Below are 13,750 nucleotides of genomic sequence, written 5' to 3'. Positions count from 1 at the left end.
TAAGGAGATTACTATAATCTTCACAGTTGAAGAATGTTTCAGTCAATGCAAAACGAGAGGGCACAGGTTTAAGTTGAGAGGGGAAAGTTTAAAATGGGACCTGAGTAGCAACTTTTTTCCAGACAGAAGGTGGTACATATATGGAATGAACGCCAGGGTAAATTGTAGATGCAAGGACAATTATAATATTTAAAAGACCTTTGCACAGACACATGAATAGGAAAGAATTCGCGGGATATCGGCCAAACATAGGCAAATGAGACAGGTCCAGTTTAAGAAACCTGGTCAGCATAGACGAGTTGAACTGGAGGGTCTGTTTCTATGTTGTGTGACTCCATGATTCTAAATCAGCCACAATATGTGGTGATGGAAGGGGTAGGGTTCTGGCATTTGGGCCAGAATTGAGGGATGAACCTTGAAAATGAAGAAAGACAGACTTTTAATTTAATTTAGTGAATCATTTGAAAAGAATTCCTCTAAAGGAGTTGTGTGACTACAACTCATGTTTTCCAACCATGCCAGTGACAACAGACAATAGACAGGTGCAGGAGTAGGCCATTCTGCCCTTCGAGCCTGCACCACCATTCAATATGATCATGGCTGATCATCCTTAATCAGTATCCTGTTCCTGCCTTATCTCCATAACCCTGGATTCCACAATCCTTGAGATATCTATCCAAATCTTTCTTAAATGAATCCAGAGACTAGGCCTCTACTGCCCTCTGGGGCAGAGCATTCCACACAGTCACCACTCTTTGGGTGAACAAGTTTCTCCTCATCTCTGTCCTAAATGGTCTACCCCGTATTTTTAAGCTGTGTCCTCTGGTTCGGCACTCACCCATCAGCGGAAACATGTTTCCTGCCTCCAGAGTGTCCAATCCTTTAATAACCTTAATCAGTGAAAAGGAGAACTGACACCAACCAGAGATATCTTTCACTGGCACTTCTCAGGTCATCAGTGGGGATCTCAAAGATGTTCTGGCACCAAATTACCCACCTACTCCCAGTCCCCAACTACTATAAGAAACTGGTCGAATATGCATACACCCTGATCTTGGGTAGAATGGCAGATCTTTGCTCTGGTTTATAAACTAAGAAAAATAGAGAAATATTATAACTTTGTTAGTGATACAATTGTTTTTGAAGCACTGAACAGGTCCTAGAAGGATTACAGCAGTTTGATGTACAGTGTAATCACAAAGGGAAAAGCAAAGATCATGAGGAGCTTTGGCTAAACACTATTGTTTCCTTTAGTTGTTAACAATTCTCCATTCTTCGAGATTGTTTTTTTTTTAAAGAACAAAATGGAACTTCATTGCTCACGACTCTAATTCTCTGGGAATGTTTTACTAATCAAATATTGATAATCCATCATAAAAATGTTGTTAAGAAACCAACTCAAAATTTACATTTCATATATTTACATTTTCAGGCTGTGTTTTTTTATTTTGCTGAACAAAGGTTCCTCTTTAGCAAATGAAATAACACCACAAAGTGGACAATAATGTGAATGCCTCATCAGTACTTATATGATATTACAACAGCTTTGAAAAGTCAAAGGCATAAGTATTTTAGAGTACAAGCTGTATTTGAGACACTAATACACATCTGCAAATAATAAATAATGGAAAGCGCAGGTATATACAAATCAAGATATTGACTCAGGTTGATGAAAAAGAAGTTTCCCCAGGGTGGCCTGACTTGGACATCAGCTACTTGATGTGAAACAGCATGCATAATTACAAGCCAGATTTGGGGCCAATGAATGCTTGCCAGTACATAACCTGAGGCAGAGTGCCACACCCCCAACCCCATGCTCCTTAAATAACAATTCTGTGGAATGACTATCAGGTACATGGACAGGAGCTCAGAGGTAGCTGATTAGAATGGTAAACCTCAGAAAAATACCACCACCAGCCTGCTAACTGGCAAATGTGCGCTCAGAAACACATTTGGTTCCGATTGGTGTCCCAAAGCTCTCAGAAAAGCCCTGTATATTAATTTTATTTCCCTCCCTATAGATGTAACTAGATCTCCATATTTCCAGCATTTTGTAGCCTTCTGTAGTCTTTGTGGATTACACAGCATTGTCTGTTATGGGAGTAAGCTATACAAGTGAAGAATTCTCCAGGTTCAATTCCTGGAACACATACATGCCAATGTCAGTACTTCACGGACTCTCATCAATTACTAAATCATGCTGCTTTAATCAAGATTTCCTGATCAAAATCAGGACAATTCAACACAATCCATTCCTTCCGAAGGTCACCTTAGAATACCTTGCAGTCCTCTCTGTACTCTACGGAATTTGCGCACAATCACCTGTCTAATGTTTAGCACTCAGCAGCCAGTGGGAATATGGAAAATTGCTCTCCACAGTGACCCAGTACTTACAAACTGTCAGCTTTTCATACCAACAACCGACACTTGCATAGGTGTGTTAGCACTCGCTGTCAAATGCAAGACTAGCTTACAGTGAAATGGCACCAAGTGACATATAAGAACTTCAAACCTTCTGGAGATACACTGCTTTTGCTAATCATGCACATTACATTGGAAAAACTAAATAATACAAAATATATCAAAGGGACTTGGGCAACAGACAATCAGGCAGTGTGCTGATCTGGAATAAAATAGACAATCAAGGATCAGATGTGAACATGTCAACCAGAAGCTCTTGGCTGTAGCTTTCAATGACAGTGGGGGTGGTGAGATTGGTAATGACTATACAGAACAGCACAAAGAACCATTATAGAGCTGCCATTATAGAGTTACTGGGCGGGGATAGGTGTGAACACACACCATACAAAGATCGTCCAGAATACATTTCTGATTTTTATCCATGAAGTGTGATGTTGAAATTTTTCTTTTCCGTGTGGGACTTCTCTCTGGTTCAGTATTGTCAGTGCTTCCTATAAGTTGATCCCACATGTAGATATTTTTTAATAAACCGGTTCAGGAAATACTTGTGACACACATCTGAAGCAGGTGGGACTTGAACCCAGACCTAGAGGTGGGGACACTATCACTGCACTACACACTCTCTCCAGATGATTTTTTTTAAAAAACAACCTGTTCAGATATGTTGTGGGACACCACTGGAACAAATAAAGCTTTAACCCAGGCCTTTTGGCTCAAAGGTATGGACACTACCACTCTACCCTAGGAGCCACTAGATGTTAACCCTATCAAGTCAATGTAAGCATATACAGGATGGCATTGATTGGCCAGTTACTTGAGCAAGTATACAGAGTTTGTTCTGCTGTAACATGGTAATTGAGTTTTCATGTGACCTCATGCAATACAAATAATGGGTCAATGGGAAAAAAAACAGGGTTAGGGTAAACCACCAAAAATAACAGTAAATATTGAAACAAAAATAATAGTTAGTCTAACATAAACTACAGCACAGTCTAAGTAAATGTTAAAATCATACACTTTAATGAAATAATATAGTAAATTTAACACTATAAGGGGTTTCAGAGTTTGCTGAGTTGCAGTTGAGATATGTATTAAAACAGGAGCTGAGGATCATCAGCAGCATAGACATTACTTTCAGGTGCAGCCCTGGGTGCAAGGTTAAGACAAAAGAAAATATTTAGTCCGGAAGTGGATCACTGTGGTTCATTGTCCTCAGATGTTTCTTGGGGGTTGGCTTAAAAAAGGTATCTTGATTTTACTGCTTTGCTATCTTTCTTACATGAAGAAGTTGATCATAGGATGCTACGTAAGACTTTATGCCATGAACTGCTAGCCTGCTATGTTCTGCATTGTGGTCATTGTCTTCTAAGAGCTGCAATTGCTTCTCAACCCACCTCAGGACAGAAGACAAAAGAGAGGTAGAAAGCTCTCGTGATGCTGCATCCTGGATTTCATCGTCTTCATCTCCAGCTTCAGTTTCCCCCGCAGCAACAAGTTGTTGTAGATCAGCTGTGGAGAGGTCTTCGCAATGGGGCTCAAGCAGATCCTCGACATCCTCAGCCTCCACTTGTTCAAATCCAACTTGCTTTGCAAGAATGACACAATGTTCTTTGATTGCTGGAAGCTCCTCTGACGGTTCAATGCCTTTAAAATCATGAAGAAAATCTCAGAGCAGCTTCCACCAAACTGAATGCAAGCAGTCCTTACTGACATCACCCCAGGCCACCACAATGATGTCAATAACATGCTTAATGTTAAAGCTCTTCCAAACTGAAGGAGACTGTCCTTATTATCCCCCTCAGTAGCTGCAATTAGCTTCCTGAATGTGCGCCTTAAATAACAAACTTTAAAATCTGCTATTGAATCCTGGTCCCTGGATTGACTGCGAGAGGTTGTGTTCAGATGTAGAAATCGCACTTTGATGTTTTCAGAAAGCTCAGCAATGCTGGGAGGATGGCTCGGTGCATTGTCCAGAATGAGGAAAATCTTGAAATCTAAATTTTTTCTCCTGCAATCATTTCTAAAACCATCATCGCCAACTTCAACAATAAGGTCAGAAAAAAATTCCCGATCATCCAACCTCTTTTGCTTCACCTGAAGTAAACACTTCGAGCAGGCCTAAGGTAAATGGGTATGGAAATAGGAGTTCACATTTTAAAAAAATCATTCCCCAATTCACCGTCATTTTACAGCCAAATTGCATTGACGAAATGCATGTTATAAAAGGACAACCTATATCGTGAAGTGAAGTGGAGTCAAGAGATATATGTCTTAAATGTTTCATTCTGTGGATAAATCTATCTCAAGTAAAGACTGCCCTTGGATTCTTCCTTCACCAATGGACGACCTGGAGTATACATTAGAAAAGAAATTCCAACAAGACTTAAACACTTGATGTTAACTTGTGTGACTGCATAGTCTTAGAGATGGAGAAATACTCCTCCTTGATACAATCTGCACACTGCAAATTCGCACATGTACCCTTGTGCATTCCTCCAAATTTATAAGAGGCAGAACTGATGAAAAATACAGTAAGGTAAGGTTGATGAATATCCCAGAAGTGGTTTAATTTTGCAGAATACAAATTACTGAATGAAAATAGCAAAATTCATGCACAAAATTCAAGTTGTTTTTCAATATTTCCTATACTCTGAATTGTAAGTGAAAAATAGGAATAACAATTTGTTATTCTAAGTAACTGACACAATATTTATTTTTTTCTTTTCCAATCAGCAATCAACCTACCTTAATTATTTATTCTCATAGCTCTTTTTTAAAGGAAGATCTGACTGGCACTGAACATGGATCTTTATTTTCTTCCCTTATTGTTAATTTTGGAGCAAAGCATTAGCTACTCCTGTCTGAAATCTCTGACGAACTCAAATGAATCAACATACCTTAATCCAATTAGCTATGAATCATCATGGACTGAATATCTAACTTTCATCATTCAACGGAACAGATTGCATCTCATTCGTACAGGGAATGTGTCATGCAGGCTGTGATCTTATATGATTGCAGAATGGCACAGGATTCAGAGGAAACTAATTTGCATAGTTTTAAAGATTTTTATGTGACACTTTCAACCTCATGCCTTTGCAACTCTCCAACAAGAAACTCAATGTTATCAGGGTATGACTAAAGCATGACCTTTATCAGAGATGTGCACTCCAGTTCCAGGATTCTCAACAGGACATAGAAAATCATTAAACTTGATTTTATAATGAGGAGGGAAGGTTAGGTATTTTACTGTACAACACTCCCTTTGAGATCTTCATTAATGAATTTGAATTTCACTGTAAAAGCGAATCAGTGTGTGTATGTTTTGGGTATTTGCAAAGTATTTCAGCAATCTATTCACAAGAATTTTGTGTTGTCTATAGAGTCACTTGGACAACTGCTGGGGACAATTGGCACCTGCCGGGATGGCAGAGTGACTCAGTGGTCAATACTGCTGCCTCACAGTGCCAGGGACCCGGGTTCGATTCCAGCATCAGGCGACTATCTGTGTGACGTTTGCACATTCTCCCCGTGTCTGCGTGGGTTTCCTCCCACAGTCCAAAGATGTGCAGGTCAGGTGAATTGGCCATGCTAACTTGCCCATAGTGTTAGATTCATCAGTCAGAGGGAAATGGATCTGGGTGGGTTACTCTTTGGAGGGTCGGTTGGATGCATTTGGACAAAGGGCCTGTTTCCACACTGTAGAGAAGCTAATCTAACTAGCATTTTCTAATTATTGTGTTAAAATGGCTATCACTCAGGTTTGTGATGGGGTCCATATTAAGGACACTGTATGGCCCTTTACCAGAGGATATTCATTGTATAAGAGTTGTCCAATTATATGGAAGTGGAAGGCATTAATTAGGGCTTTAATTGAATACAAAAAGAGGCACTCACTGAAATCTGAATGCAGTTAAGATGGGAGACACATTCTTGCAACATTTACACTGTAAATAAATGACAGCTTATCTAAATATTGGCTCCAATATTCTCCTTTATCAACTGGCTTCTTGGAATCTAAGAGAGTGAAACTCAAAGGTAGAGACCCCAATTGTTAATTCATCACAGCACCTGACCTGTCAACAACAGTCATTTAGGAACAAGTTCCCAAGGTGGTGAAAGGTGCTTTCATCTTTCTAGTCTTCATCAAAAGACAACAAAATTAGTGTGGGCCAAGGTTATCGCATTCAGCATTTCCTGGTTCACAATATGCACTGTTGCAATAGAAGGGCTTCTTCCAGCCATTAAATCAGATTCAGAGCTACTTATCGCTCAATTAATTATGCAATTTAGTTCTTGTACATGTATACATTAGGCTATGTTATACATAGTATGCATTACCTTTTGAAGATATGAAAATCAAAATCAATCCTTTCAGATTGAATTAATCTTGCTTCAAAGCCATAATAAAACAAAAGGCTTCATGATGCTGGAGAACAGACTGCAAAAATTCCTCAATTTACTCAGCCTCCTTCAGTAAAAAAGCTCACATCATCAATACTCAGGAATGTTTTCAGAAATTTCCAATTCGGAGCTGTAACAAAAACGTGCTTTTGTACATTTTGTACATTATACATAATGGGATATCGGACAGCCCAAAATTACAAAAACAATCTTGTCACAGTGAACTCTCAATTGAATTACATATTTTGATGTGTCATTGGCCAGGTTTCAGGATCTCAGGTTTTCCAAGGAAATCAAGCCGATCTGTAAATGGTTATTCCCAAATTCTGCGAATGTCAAACAATAATAAAATCTTAACTCAAATCACCTTAATGTGTTGGCTCGAGGCAGAGACCTAAATTCAGGGCGAGTCTGGAATTGTTTGATTTTTTTTCTCATTTTTGGATAACCGTGTATGTTGGCATGTGTGAAAATAAATTCACTGACCGGTCTCAAATTTGAAAGATGGCCTCATGTGTGGAGTACTGCGAACAACCTATATTGATACATTGATGCAGCTGAATCATAGTTTTCGTCAATCTTCAAAAGAATAAGGGAATGATATGGTCACTGAAACATCTCAATCATGTACAATAAAACAAAGAACTGCAGATGCTGGAAATCTGAAAAAGAAACAGAAATTGCTGGAGAAACTCATCAGGTCTGGCAGCATCTGTGGAGAGAAAGCAAAGTTAACGTTTCGAGTTCAGTGACCCTTCTTCTGAACTCAACTCTCAGAATGGTTACCATTCAATCATTAACTCTGTTTTCTCTCCATCTTAACTGTGTGCTTTTCCTACTTGCAGATGACTTTTTGAAGTCAATTTTCATCTTTGCCATTTGATTTAAATGGAAGATAAATTTCATGCAGGTTCTATAACAGGTCATTGATGAGCTCCGCTCAAGTGGAAAAAGATGAAAGTTATTCACTTCCTTCATGGCGTTTGCACTCAATAGCAAAGCTGCTCTGTTAACTATCAGTTACTGAACCATTAGCAAATGGATGCATTGAAAACCAAACTGATCTTTATTGTTTCCCATGTTGAATATCAATTCAGTGGCATTAAAGTCAGAATATCACCATTTAATATTGCACTGAGTCATAACAAACATCTACTACTAGAGCCACATTCTAAAACCTGACATGAAAAGAAGGCAAACCATGTTCCCAAATCAGCTTTTTTTTTGATCTCCATCAAGTTGTCTTTTTAAGGAAACCTATATCAGTACTGAGGGGAATGTTGGCACAGCATTAGGAGGTTGCAGACATTTGATTTGTTCACAGGAAAAGAAATTGAAACTCCGCAGAGATATTATCAGCAGATTTCTTCTCCTGTCCCACTTTCTGGAAACATCCAGCAGGAATAAGACTTCAAAGGTTTCATGAATACACAGCTTTTAACAAAATAAATGAAAGGGGAAACATAGTTTGACTAATCATTAAATATTGCTGTAATAACAAAGTAGTTTTGTCTGTAGCATGGAATTAAAAAGAAAAGCCAGTTAAATTGACAATGTACGCCTTTTAAATGTTTTAAGCAATCAGTGCATGAATATTTTCCTAATTATTTTGGTTGAATTATTCGTCACATTCTTCAGTGAGCATTAATTGAAAGGCATATTGAAGGAGAAATTGGAATTTTGCATTTAGTGCAAAGGATGATCTGGTGTGCACTGAAGGTATGTAAATTATTTTACAGATGAGTGAACATCATAAACAAGGAAGTCTTCTGCTTAGCAGTTAATAACAAATCTAAAACCTGCGTACTAAACTGATAGGGAAATTGAGTCAATATGAGATAACTACAGCCTCAGCTTTTACATTGTCAGTCACCTCCAATATGAAAAAGACCAAATCTGACTAAACAATGCCCTGCATTATTCTGAAAACCTGATAGAACTTTACAAGACTTTAAGAACAAGAAATATCAGTAAGTCAAATGACTTTGGTTAGAGCAAACACACACAACCATTTTCCCAGCACATCTCTCAATTCTCTGTCTCGAGAAACAAATGTGAGTATCACTTTCTTAACTTTGTCCACCTGTGCTTTTCCTTAGTAGCCTATTTCATAACACTATTGTCCATTCAACCAGACTTCAATTCTGGATTCTGACTTCCATGGGTCATAAGAACTTGGAATAGGAGTAAAACATACGGGCTCTCAAATTTGTTCTGCTATTTAATAGAATAAGGATGACCTTTTTCAATTCCATTTCTACCCTATCCCCATATCTGCATGGTGGCATCTAATACTGTAATTGTTCAACATTTTAAAGAATGAAGGGCTTTTACCCTGATGAAGGGCTTTTGCCTGAAATGTCGACTCTCCTGCTCCTCGGATGCTGCCCCACATGCTGTGCTTTTCCAACACCACACTCTCGACTCTAATCTCCAGCATCTGTAGTCCTCACTTTTGCCTATTTTAAATAATGTGCTTGAAGAAAACATCTTGAAGAATTTGAATTAGGCCACCTGAAAGTTTCCTCTGTGATCACTTCATTAATTCACTATGTGATCTGCAGCTGTTAATTGGGCTGACACTTGGCCATCACTGCAAAATATGACATGTCTCAGTACCTGTGGACTCAGTAGAGATTGGCTTTATTAAAATTCAGGCTTAATTAACATGTATGGAACTGCCTATTGTAATGAATTCAGGATGATACTAAAAAAAAGTCTCCTTGAAGGCACTGTGACAGACTTGAACATCTACCCTTTTGCAGATCTTGAGAATTTCAACATTACATAAATCTCTTGGGAACTTGTAGCAATGGCTATTATTGGAACAGTTGCAAATGGTTACTGTGATTACTTTCTGGAATATATCTTTCTGTTTGTTAAAGAGAACACAGAGTCTACTTAGACTGAAGTGGTTGTCTTTTCTGTAAAGAAAAACCCCATCAAAGCGTTCTCAGGATTGAATTCAATAAATGATTGCTACATTGATGTTGGGCAGTAGGAGATGAGGAGGAATGACTCAGCAGGACTTCACAGCCTGTTTTGTACTCCAACAGTATTTTCTTTATTTTAAAGAATCTGCAGCCAATTTGTAATCAGCTATTTTGCATCACTGCGAAAACTATGTTGTCATTTAGACGGTAAATATTATCACTGCCCCTGATAACCAAACCATCAAAACTAAGCTTTTTTTTTATAACATAAAACAAAGAACTGCGGATGCTGGAGATCTGTGAAGTGTTCTTCAGTTCGGAGTGGTTTATCAATCCTGAAGAAGGCTCACCAGACCTGAAACATTAACCCTCTTTTCTCTTCACAAAGCAAGCCAGAATTGCTGAGCTTCTCCTGCAATTTCTGTTTTTGTTTTGATTTTTCAAAGCTGGTTTGTTATACAAATTGTTAGGTACTGGCTATAGTGGACTCAATACAGCAAGAACATTATCGTGTCATTGCCTTTTTGCATTGATTCTTGACACTGTTCTGAATCAAAGCAGGTTGAATCTGGAATTAAATATGACAATGCTCATTTTCTTAAGTTTAGTTCATGCATATAGATATTGCTACATTAAGCAATTCTCTGCAGAAATGCAGGTACTTCCACGAGAGCTCTCTGATTTTCAAACAAAACCTTTGCTTGTAAAGAGGTTTCAAAATAATGCTGTTTTATGGACCATGCCAAACCCCCTTCACATATACCAAGGAGATTGCCTCGATCCTAATTTCTATTTTATTCAAAGGCAAGTGTAAATTGCTGTGTTCCACGGGTAATTCATTTGGTTACACAGCTCGACTTTAAGCAAAACAACTTTATTTTTACCCGACAGTTAAAATTCAAACAAAAAAAAGAGGAATTGGTATAACTTAACTCCGTTAGACAATTTAACTCAAGAATAGATTATTTAACTACGAAACAGCAACTCTTCCAATATAGTAACATCTCTCAAACACAGCCTTGGCAAAGGCAAATTCAGTGAACCAGTGGTATTTCTTCAGGCCAGGAGGAAAGAACACCAAGAAAACATTCTTTTGCCATAGCTTCCAATAACAAACTTCAAAAACGTAGCAACTGCTGAAATCTAAACTAAAACCCCAGATCTGTGGGAGCCTGACCCTATCCATTCATGCTGCTTCTATTGGTGCAATTTAAAACAAAATCCCAAGACATCACACGCTGTTTATTTTATTGGTCTGGACCCGACAGCTCACTAACAGCTATTCCTCCTCCCAGGCTGACCTTCACCTACTCCTTTGACTATCTAACTGTTTTTTCTCTCTCTTTGGCTCTATCTCTACCTATCGTTTACTTTTCCACTCACCCACCTGTGCCCCCAAGTTACCTTCTGGATAAATTTAAACCTTTTCCTAATTACCATCAGTTCTGAAGGAGAGTGACTAGAGGCGCAAATTTAACTGATTTCTCTCCACGGATGCTGCCAGACCTGCTGAGCTTTTCTGTTTTGTTACAATCTGTACAACTTTTCTGACAATGCATGAGAAAATAAGCTGTGAGGAGGACACAAAGGCCGCACTGGGATATCGGCAACTGAAAAGTCAGCAGGCATTAAACTGGCATATCGATTATAATATTAGGTCATAGACTTTGGCAAGAGGAATCAAAAAGCAGAATATATTTTAAAAGAGACTCGTATATTTTGGTCTTTACAGGTAATTACTCAATAGGTGCAACAAGCAAATCAGGAGGACAAATTTATGACAGCTTTTTCTTGCACTATACGTTGTACTATAAAGCTGAAGGAAGACTTGCTGCAATTATGCATGGTTCGCAAGGCCACAACTATAGCAGTGTACACCACTCTGGCCCCATTGCCTGAAGAAGGATATGCTTGTTTTCAAAGGGAGCAATAAAGTTCACTGGACTGACAGTTAGAAAGTTGGGCTGCAATATGGGGAGAGATTGAATAGAATGGGCATAAAGTTCATTACAGTTTAGAGTCTGATTGACAGCTTATTCTTAGCTATAACTTTCTCACAGCATTCAAATGGGTAGATGCTGAGAGGTTGTTTCTACTTGTTCAAGGATCTGAATCCGGGGGAAATTGTTTCAGATAAAGGATTGAGCATATAGAACTGCGATGAGCAGATGTGCCTTCACTCAGAAGACTGAATGTCTTTGGTATTCGCTACTGCAGTGGACTGCGGATGTTCAGTTGGTGAGAATGTTCAATTGTGAGATCAATAGACAAAGGGGATCTAAGGATATGGGGATAGGTCAGGAAACTGAAGTTCACCTTGAAATTCATACAAACTTACTGACTGGTGGAGTTGGCTCAATAATATGGCCTATGCCTAACCATTTTTTCTTATGTTTACATTAACTTCAGGAATGTTAACAGCTCAAGAACAGTCCAGACTATGACATGAAGACAGGAAGCAAGCCTGAAAGTGCAACACAGTGCAGACTTTTCAGCAGTTACTGATACCTGCACTTACAAAACAGCTCAAATAGCCAATGCCAGATTTGTACCAATGATGATTTCAGGCACGACTGAAGTCTGATGCACTAGATTTGTTTTCTAGAAGGTTGGCCATTCACATCACCATCACTGCAATAAACTCCAATGTGTAAATTTCAATATACCATAAACACAGCTTTTTCTGCCACTTACATTCCAAAAGTTCCTTTTTCATTGAGTTTAGTAACTCAAATAAAGCCACTTTATTTCTTTAAACTAGGAAGGCCCTCACTATGTGAAAATAACTGTGGCTATTGAAATCACACAAAAAGAAGCCTAGTGTTGGCTTTCAGATCTATCCACTTGGTGTCTTTATCCATATAATTTTCAACTTAACTTAAAGAAACAAATATTCCTTTAAGATAACAGCTAACAATGTTCCAGAAAGTTTGTTTGAGGAACATGGAATCTTTTGGAAAACTTCATTCTCACAGCTTATTTGTTATTGTCTAACCCCTTTAAGAAATGCCTGATCATGTTAACACTTGCTGCTTCAAGTTCACATTACAATCCCAGTGGTCGGTGATATTGGACAAGTCAGATACCAGAGTAAAATCTGGGTTGATTGAATATATGTTTTATATTTACTGTTTGTTCACCAAGATAGTCAGTCACCAAACTTATTCACAAGACGCTGCTAATGTACTTTCAATCAAAGAAAAATTTTATGACATTAAAAAAGGTATTACATGACATAATAGCAAGTTGAAATGGTCTTATTACAAAGATTCAACCTTTTAGCCTCCAACAATGCTATAGATATTCAAACTTTCATGAAGGTGCACTCTGTATCCACTTTAATGTTTCTTGTTCAGTTGGCATGTCTATAAATTGGAGCTTTATTTTCATTAACATAAGCCACCCAACTTCTTTTCGTTGCCCTGACTATTAAATGGCATTTCCAATTAAATCAGCTTTGGTAGGCAAGTCACAATCAATAAAGTGCTGAGCTTTCTCTTACACAAGGAATTGTAACAAAACCAAGGGAACAGAGTAGAACTTGCAGTAGACAAAAGGTAGCTACATCTTTTGTCATCATTGTTCTGCATCCCAATGCAGCTAGACACGTTGTATAGAGGAGATGGCTCCCTGCATCATGGGGGTTGCTGTAACAAAACCCACAGCATCCACAGATAAAAATGGTGTGTTTCTCTTTTATTCGATTCCTGAATTTGTTCACCCTCATCATGTTATCAGGCATGATGATCAAGCTTCCCAACTCACTTAGCTCTCTAAGTCTTCACCTTTTCAATTTGCTGCACCTAAGAATTGGGCTGCCGTGTGGACCATGCTGTCTGAGTTTCCTACTCTGACTGGGCTGCAGTGTGGACCATGCTGTAAGTAGCTGGAGACAGTGCACTCCCACAGCATAATCTCCTGCCCTGTTATGACTCTGAATTCCACACCGATAAGTCTACTCTCCTATTAAACATTTAACATCAAGTCAGAAA

General features: G+C 38.5%; 1 protein-coding gene across 5 annotated transcripts in view; it reads right to left on the bottom strand.

The window, feature by feature from the left end:
- Positions 1-13,750, bottom strand: part of dmd (dystrophin) — a 2,012,228-nt gene that overhangs the window by 1,172,612 nt on the left and 825,866 nt on the right. The window lies entirely within an intron of this gene.

This window comes from Chiloscyllium plagiosum, chromosome 12, assembly GCF_004010195.1.
Source record: "Chiloscyllium plagiosum isolate BGI_BamShark_2017 chromosome 12, ASM401019v2, whole genome shotgun sequence".
Classification (NCBI taxonomy): Eukaryota; Metazoa; Chordata; class Chondrichthyes; order Orectolobiformes; family Hemiscylliidae; genus Chiloscyllium; species Chiloscyllium plagiosum.
The sequence above is the reverse complement of the archived record's forward strand: the minus strand, read 5'-3'. Positions and strand labels throughout refer to the sequence as shown.